This window comes from Phacochoerus africanus, chromosome 1 (assembly GCF_016906955.1).
Source record: "Phacochoerus africanus isolate WHEZ1 chromosome 1, ROS_Pafr_v1, whole genome shotgun sequence".
Taxonomy (NCBI): domain Eukaryota; kingdom Metazoa; phylum Chordata; class Mammalia; order Artiodactyla; family Suidae; genus Phacochoerus; species Phacochoerus africanus.
This window is the reverse complement of record NC_062544.1, coordinates 181405293-181415278: the sequence shown is the minus strand read 5'-3', so window position 1 is coordinate 181415278 and position 9986 is coordinate 181405293. Positions and strand designations below refer to the sequence as shown.

The 9986-nt window shown below is 39.3% G+C and overlaps 1 protein-coding gene across 2 annotated transcripts in view; it reads left to right on the top strand.

Annotated features, from left to right (window-relative positions):
• Positions 1-3809: 3809 nt before the first annotated feature.
• Positions 3810-9986, top strand: part of SPTSSB (serine palmitoyltransferase small subunit B) — a 28690-nt gene continuing 22513 nt past the window's right edge. The window contains exon 1 of one of the 2 annotated variants that reach the window (XM_047785821.1): positions 3810-4709. The gene's annotated coding sequence lies outside the window, so the exon portion shown is untranslated. The remainder of the gene's footprint in view (positions 4710-9986) is intronic. The other variant, XM_047785813.1, reaches the window with a different exon arrangement.

The window sequence follows — 9986 nt, the reverse complement described above, 5'->3', positions numbered from 1 at the left end:
AACCAGAAAGCAGTAAAATTTACCTTAAATTTCTGTTCTTGCTTTTAAATACTCACATCTATTTCTGATTTTCTTTTTCCCCTCCTGATAATAAGACCAATAAAAGAGAGTTAAGAGTTAACACACGAAGGGAGATATTGCTGATATAGTTATTTGGGGGCTTATTTTTTTCTCTTGATTCTTTTGGTTTTCATTGTCTTCTCTCTCTTGCACAAACAGATGTGAATACACATTGAACATTGTATGTAAAGACAATGTTTGAGGCTGCATAGAATAGATACTTCAGAAACACCTTTTGTTAAACTGGTCTTACTGCTGCTCTGGGAGTTTCTATATTGTTCTCTTGGGGTCTCTATGGTTAAGAATAGCATTTTAAGGGCAAGAATTATACCTATCATGATACCTCTCATGTGTTTAATGATTATAGGACAGACACATTAGTCCCTTAATGAAATCCTGTTTTTCCAATCTTTAGAACAGACTACTAACTCATTATTATTATCTTATTCTAATAGTAAAATCAAGACTGCTTAAAGATTAGAGTTTTTCCATGGAAGGCTTCAGCCTAAGCATATGCATCTCCATTAAATTGTAATCGGTGAATTGGAGCAATGACCCTCATGATGCTAGCTAGAGCAGAGCCACACAGGAACTCAAAAAATATATTAATTAAGAAGGAAGGAGAAAAGAACGAGGGAGGGAAGGAGAGAAGGAACCAATGAATGTACTAACAGAGGGAGAGAGAATTGTGGTGTGTATGATTTCTACCATTTAAAATGTGTCCACCTTTTTTTTTTTTTTTTTTTTTTTTTTTTTTTTTTTTTTTTTTTTTTAGTGTTGATCTTTATTTTGTGATCTAGGTAAGTTTTGAGAATGTTCTGGGTTTGTATTTAGCTGGGTCTCCAAAAGGAAGGGAAGGAAAATAGAGTCCTACTGACAAAATAGGAGAAATGTAAATGGACAGAAGAAAAGATCCTGAAAGATGGTGTTTAGAAAAGGAGGAATGGGAGGAGGGGAAGGAGTAGGGAGTGGGGGAGATAGAGAACTATGGAAGTACTTTATAAATGCTGGTTCTGTTAATATTGCAGAAGAACCCTACAAAGGCAATATTATTTCCACTTCACAGATGAGAAAACTAAGGTATAGAAATACTAGACAATTTGTCTCAGACTACAGTTTGTTAGTAGAAAAGGGATTTGAACCCAGACTTTGCACCAGAGGGCATACTCTTTCCACCATGCCACTTGGGTCAGGTTTGGAGGTTTAAATCTGACAGAAACCCACATTTCAGGCTGTTAATTTTGGTCCTCTGGAGGAAAGGCCATCAGCAGCAGAGGCATACAAGATTGGGAACCTGACTGCTGGTCATTTTCAGTGGATTTTTGCATCATGTCCTTTCTCCTTCCTGGTGTTCTGAACTCCAGAGATATCCCAGCCTTTCTGGGTCATAAATACAGCTTTTACAAAATGATCCTATTCCCTGCCCTGTAATATCTTTCCCGCAAACTCCCAGGTTAGCTTGAGAGCATATAGTCTTTTATTACTTTAACTTTTTATTACTTTATAAAGTTTTCTACTCCAGCAAGCATGTATTCTTTAGTTATTCAACAGCTTTATGATAATGGTGATGAAAGGCCTGGTTCAAAATGTTCTATAGATACAATTAGAAATACTTTATATTCTTATACTATTACATGCTAAACAATTTTGTCTGGTTCTTCAAATCTTATTTCTCTTCCCAAAAGCTGTGGTGGGTTTTAACCATTTGTTATCTTATAATTTCTAGTTATTATCACAAAGGAATTATGTTATCTCATGATTTCTATTATTATAAGCATGCCTCTTCATGCTGTTTTTTTGTTGTTGTTTTTCTGCTTTGTTTTGTTTTTAATAACCTAGTCATCTGTGGTTATATACCACTTTTCTTCCTAATGTTACTTGTATCTTTGTTTCTTGTTTTTTTCCTTGATCTTTTTAAAAAGTAAGTTTTTCTTTTATTGATCAATTATCCTTGTTTTTTACCTTTCTGTTTCATTAATTTCTGCTTTTATCTTTAGCATTAGTTAACATAATTATTTAGCAATTTCTTCTAAGTTTCTTGGTTTGTACACTGTTTTGCAATAAATACATTTAACATTGTATGGCTTTTTTATACTCTCCTGATATCTCCTGATAGATTGCTATGTAGGATTTTTGTTTTTCTTCTGTTTCTAAACAGTGGTTTCTCATTTGTGCTTCCCTTTAATCTACATATAAAGCATTTTATAATCTTCAATTGTACTACATCTATCAGGGGGAAATGTGGTGTATATGATTACTACCATTTAAAATGTGTCCATCTTTTTTTTTTTAAGTGTTGATCTTTATTTTGTGAACTAGTTAAGTTTTGAGAATGTTCTAGGTTTGTATTTAAAAAAAAAAAGTCTTCTCCATTTGGGGGCGCAAAGATATAAAAAGGTATATCTGTGTGTAGTTATATTACATACATCATTTAAGATTATTTTTAATGTTCTAGATGTTTCTGCCAGCTATAGCAGCTTCTCCCCACCTTCAGCTGGAATTACTGTAAGGTCTCATATCTATTTCACAAACCTTTGGCAGAAAGAAGAGAAACTTGTTTCTGTACTTTCACGAATGTACGATCCCAGGGAGTAGGGGGAAGGTACATCATGATCTGGTAAGAAAACTAGATAATCAATAATGAGACCTAAAAGCTAATTTAAATAGTATTGGCCCCACCACAAAACTGGCTTAGTGACCCTGGGTAGGTCATCTCTCAGGGTTTCTATTTCCTCATCTCTCAATAGGGGTAGTCATACTTCCCCTACCTACATGACAAGGTTTGTCAGGATAAGCCAGGAGATAATGAATATCAACAAAATAAAGTGATAAATAAAAATACTAGTAGGGGTTGCTAATATATAGGTCCAAAATAACGAAAATATAACAACGTAAAACTGCCACTACGGGTTCCAAGGCGTTCAGTTTCTATTGGTTCCCTTCCCTGGCCCCAACCACCGTCAGCTTCCTCTGGGACACCTCCTTCCTGCTTGGAGAAACCTCCACCCAATTATATGAATCTCTGTCTTCGCAGCACCAGCAGTGTGGAACCTGCTGGAAGCGCTTTGTGAAATGTGCAGAAACCTGCCCGCAGCTAAAATTCGCGCTTCAGCACAATCAAGCCGAGCATGTGCAGTACAGCCTCCTTAGGCGGTTGGGGGCTGACTGGCAGACGTTGCCCAAATGCTCATTAATCAAAAGAGGCTTTAGCCCCGGACGCCCCTGGGTCTTTGGCAGAGTCTCAGCTACGTAGGTATCAGGTCTGAGAGCCTCAAGGGCCTCTGCGCTTTGAGCAAGCAGCCGCGGCGTTAAATCTGAGCACTCGGTTTTCGGTAGAGAAGGAGCGATGGTGATCTGGATGCGGGTTTTCAGGAAAACTGCTCTTCTCCGTCTCGCGCCTACTCGGAAGATAATTGGGTGCCGAGCCGGAGCGCTGGGTTTTCGGGCCCCCAAGCCGCAGCAGCCCGCGGGGCGTGTGTGGACACCGAGCCTCCTCCAAGTCCTCTTTACCCAGTTTGCCTTCCTGCCGCAGTCTGGGCCCAAATTAATTGTCTTCACTTGTGAGTGAGCACACGCAAGTTCCCCGGGCACGATCCTTCCATCTGTTTCCCCGAGGGGGTCCAGCTTTTCAAATATTAACCTCCCAGCCACAGGGAAAAGGAAGGCATTGGATGGAGGAAGTGGGGCTGGGAGAGGCATTTTGCACGTTCAAAGGCACCAAAATTAACTGCCAAAGCTAAAGGGATTTGCTTTCTTCCGTTTTTGACAGACGAATGAAGTGGGATGCCTGCTAGGCCAACTGCTGCCCCGGCCGGGAGCCCTGGGCTCACTTCGCAGCCTGCTGCTGCTGAGTTTCAGACCGCAGTCCTCAGCATCTGCCCGGCTTTGCCTCCCTGCCGGAGTCTGCGAATCGATGGATGTTGGGCGCAGGCTTTCCTTGGGTGGGTTAACGTTGGCTTAGGCTAAAGCCCCACAGCTCCCACCTTGTGCCTCCTGTTTATCTGCCCACCCGCACCACTACCACCGAAGTACGTGCCCCTTTGGTAGGGTCGGGGCTCCCACCCGAGCAAGGGGGAGGGCGCCTCCCCATCCCCTCCTCCGCATCCCCGCCGCGACTCGGGGTTTTACTGCAGCAGCCGGAGGTGACAGCGACGCCTTAGCCTCCTCCAGCTCTCAAAGCCCCGGCTTCTCCTGCATCCAGCGCCCCCTCCGGAGAGGTTTGTCCCCGGAGAAGTGCTAACGAGCTTCAGGAAACCAAATTTTAAAATGTAGAAGTCGCTGGGCCGCATTCCTCCGAGGACGAGCCCGATCGCCCAGGACCGAGAGTGGCAGCGTGTGGGAAGTTGGGACCATAGAGCAAGTGGGGGAGGGGAGTGGTGCAGCCGGCATTCTCTTCTGGAAGGAGTCGCTGGGAACAGTGCGGTTGGACACAAGTTTGCCTGGGAGTGTTTTCCTTTTGTCAATAATTAATCACCGGAATCAGTCTGGCAGAATTGGAGTTTTAGCAGTAGTGCAGAGGGCGGGGCCGAACACCTAACTCCCGGAGGCTGGAGGCACCCCGCACAGTGGGAAGCTCGCAGCAGCTGGGGAGGAGCCAAAACCTTGGTGCTCGCTCACCTAAGCCGCAGGGAGATACACCCAACCGGGAGGTAAGCATCTTCCAAAATATCTGCTTGAACCATAAAGTAGCTTTAGAAGGATAGAATTCCTGTCTTTATAAGGAAAAAAAAAAAATACTGAGCTATAATGCAGTGTTATCCGCTTATTATTTAACTGCATTAAAAAAATTAAGAATTGAATGGGTTTTTCCATTTGCCTTTATGTTAGAAACTAAAATGCTTCACTCAACAAAAGCCAAACTTTATTACTGAAACTTTTCCAGCCAAAAGAAGAGAAAATTACTTGCTAACTACTTTAATTATTTATCTTTTGTGTAGTTCAGTAATAACTATTCAGAGAAATACCTTTGGGAGATGCTTGATTTCATCCTTAAAATTCATCTTTATCTAGTTTCATGCTCTTATACAATACTTTTTTGCTCATAAGGGCTACTTGAGGCATTAACACACACAAATCAACTGCCCCGAAAGTGCAGAATTTCCAACAAGGACTACATTTTAACATTTTCTCATGATTATTAGGCAGTATGTATTTTCTCAAAGATGGTTAAGTGATCATTTATAAATAACAAGACTTCTAAACTCAAGGAGAAAAGTACATATAGTCAACTTTGTTGTGGAGGTGGGGATGTGGTACAATGGATAGAGAGGGTTTAGTTATGAGCAGAGTTTCTAGATTTGTTTCAACTAAAGTGACATTCAACTTATTATCAATTAACATATGGGCCTAGCCCTTGATCAAAAAAAGAATCTGAAGAATTGTTAAATGTAAATCTTAGCCTAAAACTACAAAAAAAAAAGAAAGAAAGAAAGAAAAAAGCACCAGGGAAGTTGGGAAAGTTGTTTTCCCACAAGACTTTGTGGCCTTGTGGTTCTTTTGAATAAAGCAAAAATTAAGAAATAAATGTTTATTTTTGCTTGTGAAATTCTTAGATTAGTGCATAAGACTAATGAGGTTTTAATAACTTGATTTTCACATCTGAATGATTCCCATGCTTTTTAAAAGAGGCATCATTTTGATGACTGTTTCAATAGCTGTTATAGCTTTGCACATAGATTACTACAACAACAAACTCATATGAAGTGCACTATCACTCATATTCAAGTATTCTTACACAACTATTTAACAACAATAAATTAACAATGATTTGTCAAACCAAATTCATGGGCATTCTAGAAATTAACCGGATATGAAGTTGAAAGTCAATAGTCCTCAAATTCAATTGGTTTTCTTAATCCACTGTAAATCTGCAAATACTTTTGTAAAAATTGTCCTTTGTAATTCTCTATTCCCTGTAGTACTATATCGGTATAACCTATTTTACCACCAAGTGTACAAGGTACAAAATCTTCATTAAAAACTACCCAAATGGGATTCAACTTCCAGAGTGGTGGTGTGAAGAGCTCTGTAAACCCACCCCTTAGCGAAATAACAATAACTTTAAAATTATTATGGAAAATTGTAGATAAACAAAAGGTCTCTGGAAACTGTCAAGAGAAAATAAAGATAAGTTTGTTCTAGACAATCTACTAAATTTTAGTACAAACAGCAAGAGTTTGGATTTTGAGCCACAACCCAATTCCCACTCTAGGTGATGGTGCCCCACTCTAAGGAAGAGGGGTAGGCCAAAAACACAAGGCTCCCTCTCAAATTAGACTTCAGTCCAGGGTTATGATATATCCCCTGGGAAAGCAGGCCACCAGAATCTCATCCATCCAGCTTTGTGCTATAAGAGTCGTAAAAAATCTGAGGCTCTCTTTTTCTAACCATCCCCCTTTCCTAAGGCAAAAGAGGAAAAACTCAACAACTACAAGTTAATAACCCATTTGAAAATGGGCAAGGAATTTTAGACATTTCTCTGAAGACAAACAAATGGCCAATCATCACATAAAGATGTGTTTGTTATCATTAGTCATTTGGGAAATGAAGATCAAAAACACAAGATAACACTTCAAACCAACCAAAATGGCTATAATCAAAAAGAAAGAGAATAACAATGGTTGGAGAGGAGATGGAGAAATTAGAATCATCATAAATTTACTGGTGGGAATGTAAAATGGTGAGTTGATGTGGAAGATAGGTTGGTAGTTCCTCAAAAATTAAACATAGAGTTACCATGTAACCCATATAATTCCACTCCTAGTATTATCCAAGAGAATTAAAAATCTATGTCCAGGTAAGAACTTGTGCACAGATGTTCACAGCAGCATTACTCATAATAGCCAAAAAGTGAAAATAATCCAAGTATCCACTGACTGAGAAATTGATAGATAAAATGTGATATGGAATGGAACAACAGAATATTATTTAATAATAAGAAAGAATAAAGTACTAATACATGCTACAACATGGACATTGAAAAGACTATGCAAAGTGAAAGACTATATGTTGTGTGATTCCATTTATATAACATATTTACAATAAGCAAACCTATAGAGACAGCAAGTACATTAGTGGTTGCATATGGCTGGGGTGGGGGCGGGAGGAGTGGAGTTGAGCAGGAATGGGGATTTGCTGCTAAAAGGTATCTTTTTAGAGTGAAAAATAGTCTAAAATTCATTAGTAATCATTGCATAACTGCAAGTATACTAAAAACCATTGAATTGTGGGCTTTAAATTAGGTGAATTGTATGGTACTTGAATTATATCTCAGTAAAGCTAGTGTTAATAAATTATTCACGGTATTAAGAGAATATGTGGGTTTAGAACTTAGAGTACCTGAATTTTCATGTACTACCAGACCAATAGTTTATGTAAAGCTTTTTCCTGAAGGTCACATTGAAATCGATGAAATAATAAAGAGTGCACAGGTGATACACAGTTATGTAATTTGCATCTGTTTACACACCTGCCCAAGCTTTCCTCTCTTTAGAAATGTCCAGTGTCATTAATTCAGTCTTACAGAGAATTTGTTTGTGATGCCCTAACTTTTTGGACTCATCCACTCATATTAATCCAAGTTCAGTGAGGTCACTCGTTCCTCCTCTTTCTAGGTAAAGTCTAGTCCTTTATTGGTTCTTCAGAGCAGTCCTTGAGAGAGGCCACAATGAGTAAGAGAAGGAGGGTACTTGATTTCAGCAAAAATGTACTGGTCTGCCACTCAGAACCATGGGATTGGATCATAATGCTTTGTATAGAAATAGGAATATAAAATTAGTGAATCTGAGTTTCATGGGGGTGGTAAGCAACACCTGAACTTGTTGCCAGGAACAGGTATGAATACACTGAGCCAAACCATACCCTTAACTTTAGGGATTCAATTAAGTCTACTTGCATCAGAAAACCTCAAGATTCTCCATTCTCACTAGGCCAAGCTTATCTTTCCAGGTATATGTTTAGAAGAGCATACCATGTACATGAAAATGAGTTCTATGCAGGTTTTGACCACCAAAGCTTTTGTAGAGATCCTACTGTCATATTTTGTCAGATTTCTACAAAGTCATTTTAAAAGTCCAACAAGTTGTGTATAAATTAAATACATATGGGGAAAACTTGATCATAGTTAAAATATTGCTTTGATCAGTATTAATTATTCTTTTATTCAACATATTTATTGTGCATCTACATTGTGCCATGACAATTCTAGGACCAGAATGAGTAATAAAGAAAACAGACAAAAATTCCAATCCTTGAGGAGCTTAAGTTTTAGAGAGGCAGTCAGATACATATATGTGTGTGTGTGTATACATATATATATATGTATATATTAAGTGAATTATATAGTGTATGAGTAGGAGGTAATGGCTTTGGAGAAAAATTAAGCAGGGAAGGAAATGAGGTACGATTTTACACTGTGGCATCAAGCTAGCAAGTAAAATTACAGAAACAGATAATGTAAAGATCTTGTATGAGATGGGCCATAAAGATTACCTGTTCCACATTAACTTTTCCCCTTGAGAGCTTTGGTTTCCCCTTCCCATCAGCGTTGTTTTACTACTTTGGATTTATTGCTGTTTCACCAAGGAAAATATTATATTTGTCCCAACACATTCCAAGCAAGCACAAGGAAGACATAACTCCATACCTTTTCTAAAGAACCACAACCTAAATAAAACACCGCCTTATAACAACAAAAATTCTTGTTAAGGGAAATCATTAGCCTGGGCTTTCAGTTTTCTTCTGGCCTTTCTCTCTTGCTTTGCCCTGGATTCTTGTAGTCTGCCAGAGAACTGTATGGTAAATAATTAAGAACCACTTTCTCAAAGTGAACACCTTTTGAAAGAGTGAAGAGGGTAGGGGAAAGGTTAAAGGGAAGAAAAATTTCCAGGCCACTCTGGAAAGGTGAAAGGAGAACACATCTTTCAGAACTGTAGAACAGAGATGGACCCCCACAGATCAACTGGAAAAAAAAGGGAGAAAGCAATGAGAGAGCCTCTGCCTTCCCAGACTGTCCCAGAATCTCTACTCTGGGGCACCTGGCTTAAAAGACACCTGAGGACACATTGCTCCTGTAAAATATAATAGGTGTGGCAGCTCTCCTGAAATAGAACTTTTAGAAAATGGCTTAAAAGGGAGCAAGGGCTTGACTTTTTTAAGTCAAAAGGGAACGTTTATTTTAGGCTTAGAGGAGAAGCGTTGAAGAGTGTTCAGTGTCAAGTTAGAAATAAGTCAAAAGCCTCCCTGCAATAATGGTGTTATTATGGAACACAGAATTCTCATTCATTTATTCAACAGATTTTAGTTGAGCAGCCACTATGCGCCAGGTATTCAGGGAGCAATACAGACCTTGCTTCAAAGATCTCTCTTTCTGGAGGTTACATCATATGCCTCTTGCTACAAAGTAGTCAAAGCACATAGTGATGGGGAAAAGAACTTTTTGACCTGCCTGTCCTGAGACCCCCTTCTAAACTGGGTTAGAGCCCCCTTTCTAATACTACATGTCCCTGTCATAGCACTCACCACACTATGTGGGATGCTTGAGTGACTGTCTCTCCTCCTCTCTAGAAAGTAGGCTGAGGAAAATAAGTATGTCAGTCTTATTTCCTAGTTTATATCCCTAGTATATGCTTACTGAATATTTGATTGGATTGATGGATGGATGGATGATTTGCCAGGTTGTGACCAGAGGTCTCTGCATAAAGAGACAGACTGCCAGAGTAGTTAAGAGTGTGTGCTCTACATTAGCTGTGAGACTTTGGATCAATATTTAAATTTCCCAATGCCTCAGTCTCCTTATTTGCATAATGACTATAGAAATAGTGCTCTAGGAGTTCCTGCTATGGCACAACAGGGTGGGTGGCATCTTGGGAGCACTGGACACAGGTTCAATCCCTAACCTGGCACAATGGGTAAAGGATCTGGTGTTG